We start from the raw sequence: 14,544 nt of genomic DNA on the forward strand, positions 1-14,544 counted from the left end.
GAATTCTAAGGACTGCAACAGTCAGGCCAGGTCTACTTGTATGTCATTACTACAAATAATTACTACCACTTACTCAATTAGTCCTGGAAATTTCAGTATTCATGGTCACTTCCTTTGCTTAGAATGTAAACCAAGTAAATTTGTCTGTTTTGTTCTGGTTTTTATCATTCCTCATGTGTATTACATTGAAACAAATGTTTTTGTGTGTGTGATTTCTGGATCAGTGATGTAGAAAAAAAATCAGTCATGGAATTTACACTTAAAGTGTGTGCATGTGTGTTTTTTTTATTTTCAGAGAAAAAAACACTTTGTTAAATTGTTTCAAAAAATTAACATGTGTGGACAGATAGGCTGACAGAAGAAGGGATGCAGAAAGAGAAGAAGAGAGAGCAAAAGAATCAGGGAGCACCTGAGAAATAGAGAAGTAAAAGATACTGAGTAGATTGTGAGTTATCTGTCTGGGGCTGCAGCTGTTTTTTTTTTCACATAAGCTGAAACTCCAATACTTTGGACACCTGATGTGAAGAATTAACTCATTAGAAAAGACCCTCATGCTGGGAAAGAGTGAAGGTGGGAGGAGAAGGGACCAACGTGGATGAGATAGTTGGATGGCATCACTGACTTGATGGACATGCATTGGAGCAAGCTCCAGGAGTTGGAGATGGACAAGGAAGCCTGGCATGCTGCAGTCCATGGGGTCACAAGAAATCAGACATGATTTAGCAACCGAATGGAACTGAAAGATTTTTTTACAAATTGACAGTCCCATCTCCTGCTTTGTTAAGTTAATCATATTTATGCCATTCTGACAGAACCTAACTGCCAACCCTTACATGATTCATGGTGTATGTAATAGTCACAGAAGCCTATATCAGTGGAAACTTCTCAGTAGGGGTGAACTTCTATGAAAATGTCAGAACTAAGATTGGAACAGAATTAATATGGCAGTTAGACTTGGTTTAAATGTGCCCCTAAAAAAGTCAAAATTAAATCAAGACAGTAAATATTTTAAATAGCAGAAATTAAAGAGGAACTAAAAACCTCTTAATGAGCATGAAGGAGGAGAGTGAAAGAGCCAGGTTAAAACTGAAAAAAAAAAAAAAAAACCCAAAAAACAAAAAACTAAGATCACGTCATCTGGTCCCATTACTTCATGGCAAATAGAGAGAGGAAAAGGTGGAAATAGTGATAGATTTTTTTTCTTATTGGGCTCTAAAATCACTGTGGATGGTGACTGCAGCCATGAAATCAGAAGATGTTTTTTTCTTGGCAGGAAAGCTATGACAAACCTAGACAGTGTGTTGAAAAGCAGAGACATTACTCTGCCAACAAAGGCTCATATAGTCAAAGCTATGGTTTTCCCAGTGGTCATGCATGATAGGGAGAGTGAGAGCTGGACCAGAAAGAAGGTGGAGTGCAGAAGAATTGATGCCTTTGAAATGTGGTGCTGGAGAAGACTCCTGAGAGTCCCTTGGACAGCAAGATCAAGCCAGTCAATTTTAAGGGAAATCCACCCTGAATAGTCAGTGGAAGGACTGATGCTGAAACTCCAGTATTTTGGTCATCTGATGCAAATAGCTGACTCATTGGAAAAGTCCCTGATCCTGGGAAAGGCTGAAGGCAAAAGGAAAGTGGGCATCAGAGGATGAGATGGCTGATGGCATCACCAATGCAATGGACATGAACTTGGGCAAACTTCGAGAGTTGGTAAGGGACAGAGAGGCCTGGTGTGCTGCAGTCCATGAGGTTGCAAAGACTAGCATACAACTGGGCAATTGACCAACAACAACAACAAATATTTACAGGTCAAATGATTACAGTAAATGGGTAACCAAATTTGTAAAAAACAGAAGATGATAAACTACTAGTTTTCCAACTTATACTTGATATTTGAGCCATATTGACTTATTTAAATCCAATGTATTTATGATTAAGGGTCAAAATGATCTTTTTTTTTGCAGTTGTATGGATGATCACCTTTCATTTAATTATGTTACTTGTAATGATGAGTAATTCTTTTATATTGTACCTTTTGTAAAATAATGTTATAATATGATAAAGTCTTCAAATAATCAACATAAAATTTGTAATATGAATGTAGTTAAGGCTTTTAAAACATCATTGTTGACTGGCAGGTAGCATCACTGCACTCATCTGCTGGTATCCGAAAGTCCAAATTCCATTTTGTGTTGACAGTAAGCTGAGGAAAGGAAAAGGTCACATTGCTGCAAACAACTGGTTGTGTGAAAGACAGTCATATAAACATTAAGAAAAATTTATGACCAAGAGAGAAGATGTATTTGATGAGAAAACATTTTCTTCTAAAATATCTAAAAGAAGAGAAAATATTGTTTCCCTAAAACACCAGCTGTATGTTGTAGAGGAAGTAACTCCAATCCACGCATATGAAGAAACACAGATAGTACTGGTTTGATAATTCAGTTCATTCATAAATAATTAATTTAGCTTAATTCAGGGGAAAACATTAATCCCATTAAAAATTCAAGCTTTAAAGAGATAGCCTGCATTATTTGTATAGCCCATTGCATATTGCTAGATATCATAGGTTAGTATCATAGTGAACATGCCTAAATGGTTTTCCACAAATATATTTTCTATTTTGAACCAACAATACATTGTATTTTATTTAAAGAATATACAGTAAATTATAAAGAATTTTTTCTCACTTTGTAGATTTTTTTTTCCTGTAGACAAGGCAAAGATGAATGTCTGTTTCTTTAGACAAGTTTTGCAAGTATATGATTTATAGATTAACTAATATGCATTTTTAAAGCCTTCTTGATACATATTTCTAAATTATCCTCTTTAAAGTTTTACCCATTCTATGTCAACACTAGCATCTAGCAGTTTTTAAAATATACTGACAATATTGTCAACCTGATGAGCAAAAGAGGATACTTACTTTTTGTGTAATTTGCATATATTTTATTTATGTGTAAATTGGGAGATATTCCCTTGTGGTTCAGCTGGTAAAGAATCTGCCTGATCTGCCTGCAATGCAGGAGACCTGGGTTCAATCCCTGGGTTGGGAAGATCCCCTGGAGAAGGGAAAGGCTACCCACTCCAGTATTCTGGCCTGGAGAATTCCATGGACTACAGTCCTTGGAGTCTCAAGAGTCGGACACAAGTGAGCAACTTTCTCTTTTCCAGTGTGTTGGGCATTTTATATATTTTTTCTTTACTGGTTTCCTGTTCATATTCTTTTCCCTTTTTTTATTTAAGGTTTATAATACTTTATCTTTGATGAATTGATTTGTAGACTCTTCCTATTTAATGAAATAATGTTTTCCATTATAGCAATCTATATGTTTTTCTTTCTTTTCTATTTTATTTAAGGTTTTATTACACACAAAAAATAATCTTTTGTGTTTCCCTGTTGATCAATACTGACTTTTACTAACACAGACACATTAAAAATTTTAATGAAAACAATGGAGGCTTTTCTCAGGATAAAGAGTTCAATTGAAACTTTTCTCATGAGAAAAAATTACACAGAAAATTTTGCTTAAACATGTAAAAAGAATCACGAACTATCTGAGCCCTTTAGTGCCAAAAGAAGCACCATCTTTCTTGTTGCCCTTTTTGTGCCATATCTGCAATGCCCATCTCCCAGTCATCCTTGCCTAGACATACACTTTTACATCACTGTTTTAAAATATTCCCATTTATTCACATATGTCAATTTATTGTTATACTTGTTATAGTTATATGTTATAGTCCCTCTTTTTTTCCCCCTAAAATGGTTAATCAGTTATCCCAGCTCCATCAAACTAAATTTCCATTTCTCACTGATAAGAAATACTTAATGGATATATGTGAGACTCATAAATGTATTATTTTTCATACATAAATTTTTTTTAACTTTTCCATTTTGAGGGAAATTTTTAATACAGTTTACTCAGTCCTAGACATAGCAAACTTATAAAAACATAAATAAGGGTTTCAAGTAAAGGGGTAATGTAATTGATAGGATTTATTTTAGACATAGGTATCAAACTATCAATACATATTGAGATCTCCTGGAGAAAGACATGGCAACCCACTCCAGTATTCTTGTGAAGGAAATCCCATGAACGGAGGAATCTGGCAAGCTGTATTCCATGGCTTGCAGAGTCAAACATGACTTAGCAAAGAAGCAACAACAATTGAACTATCAAAGAAAAGTATTCAATTCTTATGTGCTTGTAGGACATTTTCAAAATTTAATCATATTCTAAATGAAAATTAAATACAAAAATTCAAAACCAGTAAATATATTGAACTGATTATTTGATTATAATGAAACAAAAGCCACAAATTAGTTTAGTAGTAAAATATTTCAGGAATTAAAGTCAGCACCAATTATTCTTTTTAATAACTCTTACCCCAATAAGAAAACCAAAGCATCATGTAGAAAATGTTTACAATATGATCAAAAGAGTAGAAACGATGAATTGTAGTCAAGGCTATATTCAAAGAAAAATTTATTCTGGAAAAGCTTTATAATGATAAATAGTGCAATTTAAAAATAATGTTGCAGTAGCGTAAAGACTGTAGCATAAAGAGCAGTATGGAATGATTGTCATACTAAAGCCAGTTTCAAACATTATTTAAATCAATAATTTGATCTTCAAAAAAACAATATTCTAAGAAAACAATTTACAGTAGTGTATTTTACCAGAAAAATAAGGGAATAAATGTTTTATCTAAGAGGTAAGACTGAAGATTTTTTCCCCAAAATAATACAAATTATGTACAATTCAAGAAGACTACTGAGAGTTCAGGGAAACAGTCTTTAGGAAATCAGCAGGCACTAAGAAAATAAAAGTATTTAGCCAGGTACCTCTGAAATATCCTTGTGATATAATAGATGGCTCTTCTGTGCAAAAACAACTTCTGAACACACACACGCACACATGCACACAAATACTAAAAAAAAGAAAAGAAAAGAAAAGAAGCCCCTTTCAACTTGAGTAAAGGAAGCCCTGAAGGAATTTAACAAGATAATGGCCCTATTTTGTAGAGTTGAAACTTTATTTCAAGTTTTCCATAAGTACAAATGGAATAGTATGTTCCCATTATCATCCTTTTAAAAAATGATATTTTGAGATGTATATCAATGCCATATAATGGTTTAAATGTATTGTTTTCATGCTCGTTCAATAAACACATGGAGCAGGTACTGTTACTTTAACCTTAAGAATGAGGGAATTAGGCTCACAGATGTTCATTTTCTTCTCCAAGGAAACATAGATTCTAAACTTCAAGATAAATTACATTAACATCTATTTTGAGCAGACTTATAAAACACTGGTATCCCCACTAGTACTTGCTTCTCTAAAATTGTATTTTCTTTTCAATCTTATATGTTAACAAAATTGATCAGGACTTGTGTAAAAGTAATGAAAGCATATAACTCCAAATGGAGCTCATGGAAAGGAATCTCTTTGTCATTGTTAGTTCAAAATGTAATTAAAGACAAAAGTATTATTTTTAAGTGAGACTTCATCTTTACATCCCTGCAAATATTATTTGTCATTCAACACAGCTCAGTTTTCAAAATTTTCAAGATGAATTGTTATGGCCTTTATCCATGCTTTATTCTTCAGTCTTTTTAAAATTGCTAGGTATCTTATAGGTTATTTAGAAAACTTTATGTATGGAAACACAAAGTGTCCTATGTAAGTGGTTAGTATTTTAAATTTTTTTTTTTTTTCTGGATTCCTTAAGTAGAAAATTTTGCTTCTGCAGGCAATCAGTTCAGTACTGAGAAACTTTCACGCTTTCCAAACCCCATTGAGGGATAGGTATTTGTCTCTTATAAACAATGGTCACTAATTAGCTATTTTACACATGGTAAAGTATGTTGGAGAAGACTCTTGAGAGCCTTTTAGACTGCAAGGAGATCCAGCCAGTCCATTCTAAAGGAGATCAGTCCTGGGTGTTCATTGAAAGGGCTGATGCTGAACCTGAAACTCCAATACTTTGGCCATCTCACGTGAAGAGTTGACTCATTGGAAAAGACTCTGATGCTGGGAAGGATTGGGGGCAGGAGGAGAAGGGGACGAGAGAGGATGAGATGGCTGGATAGCATCACCGACTTGATGGACATGAGTTTGGGTAAACTCAAGGAGTTGGTGATGGACAGGGAAGCGTGGTGTGCTGCGGTTCATGGGGTCACAAAGAGTCAGGCATGACTGAGCGACTGAACTGAACTGAACTGAACTGAAAGTATATTGTTGGACTTTACTTCCATTATTCAGTCACCACAGCTGGGTGTTGTTCTTTCTTTGACTCCATCTCTTCATTCTTTCTGGAGTTATTTCTCCACTGATTTCCAGCAGTATATTGGGCACCTACTGACCTGGGCAGTTCATCTTTCAGTGTCCTATCTTTTTGCCTTTTCATATTGTTTATGGGGTTCTCAAGGCAAGAATACTGAAGTGGTTTGCTGTTCTCTTCTTCAGTGGACCATGTTTTGTCAGAACTCTACACCATGACCCATCCATCTTGGGTGGCGCTACACTGCATGGCTCATAGTTTCATTGAGTTAGACAAGGCTGTGGTCCATGTGATCAGATTGGTTAGTTTTCTGTGATTATTGTTTTCATTATGTCTGCCCTCTGATGGAGAAGGATGAGAGGTTTATGGAAGGCTTCCTGATGGGAGAGACTGACTGAGGTTGAAACTGAGTCTTGTTCTGATAGGTGGGGCCTTGCTCAGTAAAACTTTAATCCATTTTTCTGTTGAAGGGTGGGGCTGTGTTCCCTCCCTGCTATTTGATCTAAGGCCAAACTATAGTGGAGGTAATGAAGATAATGGCGACCTCCTTCCAAAGGTCCCATGTATGCACTGCTACACTTAATGCCCCCAGTTTGCAGCAGGATACCACTGACCCACGCCTCCAGCAGAGACTTCTAGACACTCAAGGACAAGTCTGGGTCAGTCTCTTGATGTGACTGGTGATGGAAGTAAAGTCCAATGCTGTAAAGAGCAATACTGCATAGGAACCTGGAATGTTAGGTCCATGAATCAAGGCAAATTGGAAGTGGTCAAAACAAGAGATGGCAAGAGTGAACATCAACATTTTAGCAATCAGCAAACTAAAATGGAGTGGAATGGGTGAATTTAACTGAGATAACCATTGTTTCTACTAATGTGGGCAAGGATTCCTTAGAAGAAATATAGTAGCCATCATAACAAAAGAGTCCAAAATGCAGTACTTGGATGCAATCTCAAAAACGACAGAATGATCTCTGTTTAGTTCCAGGGAAAACCATTCAATATCACAATAATCCAAGTCTATGCCCTGACCAATAAGCCAAGTCTATGCCCTGACCAATAATGCAAAAGAGCTGAAGCTGAACAGTTCTATGAAGACCTACAAAACTTTCTAGAACTAACACCCCAAAAAGATGTCTTTTTCATTATAGGGGACTGGAATGCAAAAGTAGGAAGTCAAGAAATACCTGGAATAACAGGCAAATTTGGCCTTGGAGTACACAATGAATCAAAGTAACGGCTAATAGAGTTTTGCCAAGAGAATGCACTGGTCATAGCAAACACTCTCTTCCAACAACACCAGAGAAGACTCTACACATGGACGTCACCAGATGGTCAACACTGAAATCAGACTGATTATATTCTTTGCAGCCAAAGATGGAGAAGCTCTATACAGTAGGCAAAAACAAGACCAGGATCTGACTGTGGCTCAGATCATTAACTCCTTATTACCAAATTCAGACTTAAATTTAAGTAGGAAAAGCCACTAGACCATTCAGGTATGACCTAAATCAAATCCTTTAGGACTATACAATGGAAGTGACAAATAGACTTAGGGGATTAGATCTGATAGAGTGCCTAAAGAACTATGGACAGAGGTTTGTGACATTGTAGAGAAGGCAGTGATCAAGACCATACCAATAAAAGGAAATGTAAAAAGGCAAAATGGTTGTTTGAGGAGGCCTTACAAATAGCTACGAAAAGAAGAGAAGTAAAAGACAAAAGAGAAAAGGAAAGATATACCCATTTGAATGCAGAATTTCAAAGAATAGCAAGAGGAGATAAAAAAAAGCCTTCCTCAGTGATCAATGCAAAGAAAAAGAGGAATACAATAGAATTGAAAGACCAGAGATCTCTTCAGGAAAATTAGAGCTACCAAGGGAACATTTCATGCAAAGATGGGCACAATAAAGGACAGATGGTATGGACACAACAGAAGCAGAAGATATTGGCAAGAATACACAGAAGAACTGCACAAAAAAGACCTTCACAATCCAGATCATCATGAGGGTGTGATCATTCACCTAGAGCCAGACATCCTGGAATGTGAAGTCAAGTGGGCCTTAGAAAGCATCACTATGAACAAAGCTAGCAGAGGTGTTGGAATTCCAGTTGAGTTGTTTCAAATCCTAAAAGATGATGCTGTGGAAGTGCTCCACTGAATATGCCAGCAAATTTGGAAAATTCAGCAGGGGACACACGACTGGAAAAGGTAAGTTTTCATTCCACTCCCAAAGAAAGGTAATGTCAAAGAATGCTGAACTACTGCACCATTGCACTCATCTCACACACTAGCAAGGTAATGCTCAAAATTCTCCACCCCAGGCTTCAACAGAACATGACCCATGAACTTCCAGATGTTCAAGCTGGAATTAGAAAAGCCAGAAGAACCAGAGATCAAATTGTCAATATCTGTTGGATTATGGAAAAAGCAAGAGAGTTCCAGAAAAACATCTATTTCTGCTTTATTGACTATGCCAAAGCCTTTGGCTGGTGGATCACAATAAACTGTGGAAAATTCTGAAAGAGATGGGAATACCAGACCACCTGACCTGCCTCTTGAGAAACCTATATGCGGGTCAGGAAGCAACAGTTAGAACTGGACATGGAACAACAGACTGGTTCCAAATAGGAAAAGGAGTACGTCAAGGCTGTATTTTGTCACCCTGCTTATTTAACTTCTATGCAGAGTACATGATGAGAAACACTGGGCTGGAAAAAGCACAAGCTGGAATCAAGATTGCCGGGAGAAATATCAATAACCTCAGATATGCAGATGACAACACACTTACGACAGAATGTGAAGAACCAAAGAGCCTCTTGATGAAAGTGAAAGAGGAGAGTGAAAAAGTTGGCTTAAAACTCAACATTCAGAAAACTAAGATCATGGCATTTGGTCCCATCACTTCATGGCAAATAGATGGGGAAATGGTAGAAAAAGTAACAGACTTTATTTTGGGAGGCTTCAAAATGACTGCAGATGGTGACTGAACCCATGGAATTAAAAGACACTTGCTTCTTGAAAGAAAAGCTATGACCAACATAGACAGTTTATTGACGTTACATGCCAACAAGGATCCTTCCAACCAAAGCTATCATTTTTCCAGTAGTCATGTATGGATGTTAGAGTTGGACTGTAAAGAAAGCTGAGTGCCAATGAATTGATGCTTTTGAACTGTGGTGTTTAAGAAGACTCTTGAGAGTCCCTTGGACTGCAATGAGATCCAGCCAGTCCATCCTAAAGGAAAGCAGTCCTGCATATCCATTGGAGGGACTGATGCTAAATCTGAAATTCCAATACTTTGGCCACCTGATGCGAAGTACTGACTCATTTGAGAAGACCGTGATTCTGGGAAAGATTCTGGGAAAGATTGAAGGTTTGAGGAGAAGGGGACAACAGAGGATGAGATAGCTGGATGGCATCACCAACTCAATGGACAAGAGTTTGAGTAAACTCCAGGAGTTGATGATGGACAGGGAGGCTTGGTGTGTTGCGGTCCACCGGGTTGCAAAGAGTCAGACACTACTGAGCAACTGAACTGAACTGATAGCATATTGTCAATGCAGCTCTCTCAGTTCACCCCACCCTCCTCTTCACCACCTCCCTGTTCACATGTCTATTGTCTACATCTGTGTCTTTATTTCTGCCTTAAAAATAGGTTCATCTGTACAGCTTTTATCTAGATTCCACATAAATGTGTTAATATACAATATTCATTTTATTCTTTCTGACTTACTTCACTTTGCATGAAAGACTGTAAGTCTATCCACATCTCTGCAAATGACTTAATTTTGTTCATTTTCATTGGCAAGCAATAGTCCATTGTGTGTGTGTACCACATCTTCTTTATCCATTCATCTGTCAAAGGATACTTAGGTTTGTCCATGTCCTGGTGCTTGTGAATAGTGTTCTAAAGAACATTGGGGTACATGTGTCTTTTTAAATTTTTGTTTTGTTTTGTTTTGTTTTGTTTTAAATATATACGCCCAGTAGTAGGATTTCTGGATAGGTAGCTTTCTTTTCAGTTTTTTAAGGAACCTCCATTATCTTCTCCACATTGGCTATAGCAATTTACATTCCCACCAACAGTGTAGGAGGGTTCTCTTTTCTCCACAGCTTCTCTAGCATTTAGTGTTTGTGGATTTTTTAATGATGGCCATTTGACAGATGTGAGGTGATACTTCATTGCATACACTAATTATTTTCCTGGAAAACAATCTGAGTTTCAAGATATTCAATTAGAGAAAATGCGCTTGTATTTGTTTATGTCATTTCAGAAGCGCTTACTTCTAAAAGCCTGTAAGTAGTCTCTGATGTGAAGACACTGTCTGCTATAATCACCATATATGAGTTTACAGTTTTTATCTTTTCTTAAAGGAAGAAAAAAGCTAGTCGATCAGTCCCTTATGGTGAAAGATTTTTATGTAATTCAGCATTTATTTTTCCATAAGGAATTTTCTGTCTCTTAAGCTATTTTGTTTCCTTGTTGACCTTTTCATTAATGTGAATGTCTGATTTTTAAAAATATGAAAGTGAATGTGAGAATCTTTTAATGGGCTTGCTATCACCCACCACAAAACTGTAGAGGAAGTGAAATCCTCCTGAAATGAATATTTTTCTGATGACAAAATATATCTGACAAAAAGAAAAGATCAAATAGGCAGTACACTTTGTAAAAGCACTGAAGGTTTCAAAAAGCAAGTCCTCAGAGTTGCTGGAGAGTGCCACCTTAGCAGGATACTAATCTCTGCAGACTTATAAACAAAGATCGGTAACAGGCGGTGACTTTGATTGTGAAAGTGACGTGACCTGCAGGAAGTACACAGCACAGTACTGCCCTGTAAGTCATTTGCAGGCACAGTGGGTCTCAGGGTTAGAGGAGGGATCTTGCCATTCCTTCACGCCATTTCCTGACCCCTCTTTCAGATCCTCAGACCCTTTAGAGTCAGTGTACACTTCATCTTCTCATAAAGACTGTAAGCTACCTGTTACTCAAATAATAGAGAAATAGAAAAAAAGCTAAATGTCTAGGGGAAAAAAAAGTATTTCAAATAATACCTTGCTTATGACACAAAGTTTTCCTGTCTAGGATCTCATTGGACCCTTTACCCTTAGCTTAATTTGGCCTATAATGGTGATTCACCACCAACCAGATAAGAAGAGCAAACTTCCTAGAGTTGGAGTGCATGCAGAAATTGTTGGAATATGGTATAAAGGATAGATGGGGTCTGCCTGGGCCCATGCTCTTTCATTTACACTGCATCGCCTGAATATCAATCTTAGCAAATTTTACCTGATTAATAAAGTTTGTGTTAGCGGATTTCTACTTTCAAGAGGAAATTATCAAGTGAAAAGAACCATACAAGAGAAGAGAAGCAGAGCATTTGCAAAAGATCTCCACACTAATTCCTGGCAGTAGATAATTCAGAAGGTTCTCAGTCTTCCTTAGAGGTGCTTTGTGCTAATTCTTGCCCTATTTTTCCAACAGATAGTGTGTTCTTTATATTTTAATATATTAGCAAGTACAGATGCAAAGAAATAAGAACACAGGCCATGAAAAATGAATAGTCACCTCACTCAGGGTTAATGTCTGACTGCTCACTGGACACTTGTACAATTCACCACCTTGAAGGCAAACAGACCCAAGCAAATCAACTAATGCATCATTTCAATTCTTGGGTAGATCTTTTTCTGCCTACTCCATACAGCCACTATTAATAAAGCAGGCAAATTAAGCACTGCAAGGAGCAGGGGGTAAAAAGGAAGTGCAGGCATAAAAGCTCACAATTTACAAAAAGAATAACCCATATGAGTCATTCAGCATCACTCTCCAACATTCTGAAACTCAAAATTTGTTGTTTTAGGGGTGTGAGGGGGAGGGGGTGAGGAGACAGAGCAGAGCCGGAGACAGAGCAGATCCAGAGACAGAAAGACAGAGACATAGGGAAAGACAGAGAGCCAGAGACAAACAGACAGGCTACAAGAGTTCTTCGCAGGTTTTTCGCTCTTTTTTTTTTTTTTTTCTACGCAGTTCAAGTCCACATCCAAATGCAACACAGAGTCACTGAATCACTAAACACACCCCAAGCTGTCACATCTGAAAGGGCCTTGAGTTGATGTTTGGTATTTCAGATATGATCTATATGAAAGCACAGTATTAGCCATCTATCTATTCAGTCTCTGCCTAGAGAATGTCAACTCTTACCACTAAGACTATTAATTCACTGCCCACTTACTTGCACCCTTCAGGAAAAAGCAATATGAATGTTAATTAACATATTGAGCACATTCTCTGTGACAAGACCTGTTATAAACTGATACGTATGTGAACTCACCTAATTCTGTTTACATCTCTGTGATACATGGGTCTAGTATTCTCTCCATTTTATAGAAGGAAAAAATGAGGTTCAGAGAAGCAAAGTAACCTGCCTAGGATAAAGCAGAGCTGAGATTTAAATGTAGCAGTCTGGTTCCTGAACCTGCCTACTTAACTATGAACAATACCTGGCTTTAGCAAGGCAATCCATTAGGGTTTCTCTTCTTTACAGATTCGAGAACTAGGCAGACGAGAGTAGGTGGACTCCACTTTTGCCTAGATGGCCCATTATAGAAGCTTGATGAAATTAAACTAGAGTCATTGTTCTCTAGCTAGTGGAGCCTATTGATCATCCAGGTTCAAGATGAAGGGAGAGACAAATGTCAAAGGTTAAGAGATCCCATCACCCAGCTTCTCATGCACTAGGAGTCACCCTTAGTTTCTCTTTCCATGTTCTTTCCTTTTTAACTGAAGATTGTAAGATTGTTTTTTGTTTGTTTTGGAAGTGTGTGGTATTTGTCTCAGGCATTACTTGTAGGAAATTCTTTAAATGTATTCATAAATTTGAAAGCTCCTTTTCCAAAACAGCATGATTATTCAAAGGATAAGGGCAACTGCTCCAGGTTAACCTGTTTCACATAGCAAGCTTACAATGTACCAAAACAAGAGGGTGGAGGTTGATTTTATTTATTCTATTTATTTTGGGACCTGACAATAAGCATGAGATACAGCATTTCTCTCAAAATTCCTGGATTGAATGTTTGGTTGCAATTTTTAGGACATAAAACTAGAGTATAACTCTAATTTCTAACCAGGTGTATGAAAATAATGAATAAATGTTCTAAAATATCAAATGAAATATTGTGTTTCAAAGCAATAGGTGGCTAAACTTTTCCTGAGTTTGAATTAATGATTTCAATAAAAAGATGATAATGAATGGGGGAAGCATGTTATGAACTATGATGACTGATTTTCACAAATTTGAAGTTGCTGGTGCTTTTTTCCAATACAATTTGGCCAATCTTTATTCCAACTGTGAGGAAAGAGAGGAACCTTTATTTCTCATTTGACTTCCTACAAGGCATTGAATTTTAAATCAAATACCCTACATGAGGTTTTTGAGACTTCATGAAGTAAATGAAAAGGCAAAAAAAGAAAAAAAAAGAGAAATATAAATTACTGGAAAACAATGTATTTTTGAATATAAAAATCCTATCGAAATATTTCTGAAAGATAAAATAGGACATATCATTAACTTTTCATTCTATTTGAAAATATTAGAGAATAAAACTTGACAAAGATTCCAGAGAGGTATTGATCCACAGAAGAAGATAATAATTATATGACAAATTCAAAAGAAATTTAAAATCATTTTATAATATGTTGACTGGTGTATTTTTAGATGTAAGATGAAATGGGAAAATATCTTTCATCCTTCTATAATTTAATGCTAGTAACTATATGTATCACTTTCAAAATCAAGTTTTAAAATTTTACTATTCATTTATTTATTTGGAATGTATTTCATTTACTAGAATGAATTAGTATTAACTCATGAACAATAAAATCTGTTTGTTCCACCTCTCAAGATATATTTTATCTAATCTAAATTTTCAAGTTATTGGGTTAAAATGCCATGAGATTCTAAGTTATAATGCATATCTATCTATCATCTAATCATTTATATTTGATAAGTGAATTCTGTGTCTTGAGTGAAATCTGGAAGACTCCATGAGGACATTTTTTAATTCAAATGGGTAATAGATGAGTAAATAACAGAGGATGTCAAAGTCTGAGAAAGAAGACTTGAGTGAAATTTCCTCTTTGGTGAAAAGCTCTATGCAGAGAACAAAAATTACCTTGAGTGTGAATTGAAATCTAAATGAGTGAACTTCAAAAAACTTTGGCAGTTGATTTCTGGGACAGCTCTTCTCATGAAAGTTAT

This window comes from Ovis aries, chromosome 3 (genome assembly GCF_016772045.2).
Source record: "Ovis aries strain OAR_USU_Benz2616 breed Rambouillet chromosome 3, ARS-UI_Ramb_v3.0, whole genome shotgun sequence".
NCBI lineage: Eukaryota > Metazoa > Chordata > Mammalia > Artiodactyla > Bovidae > Ovis > Ovis aries.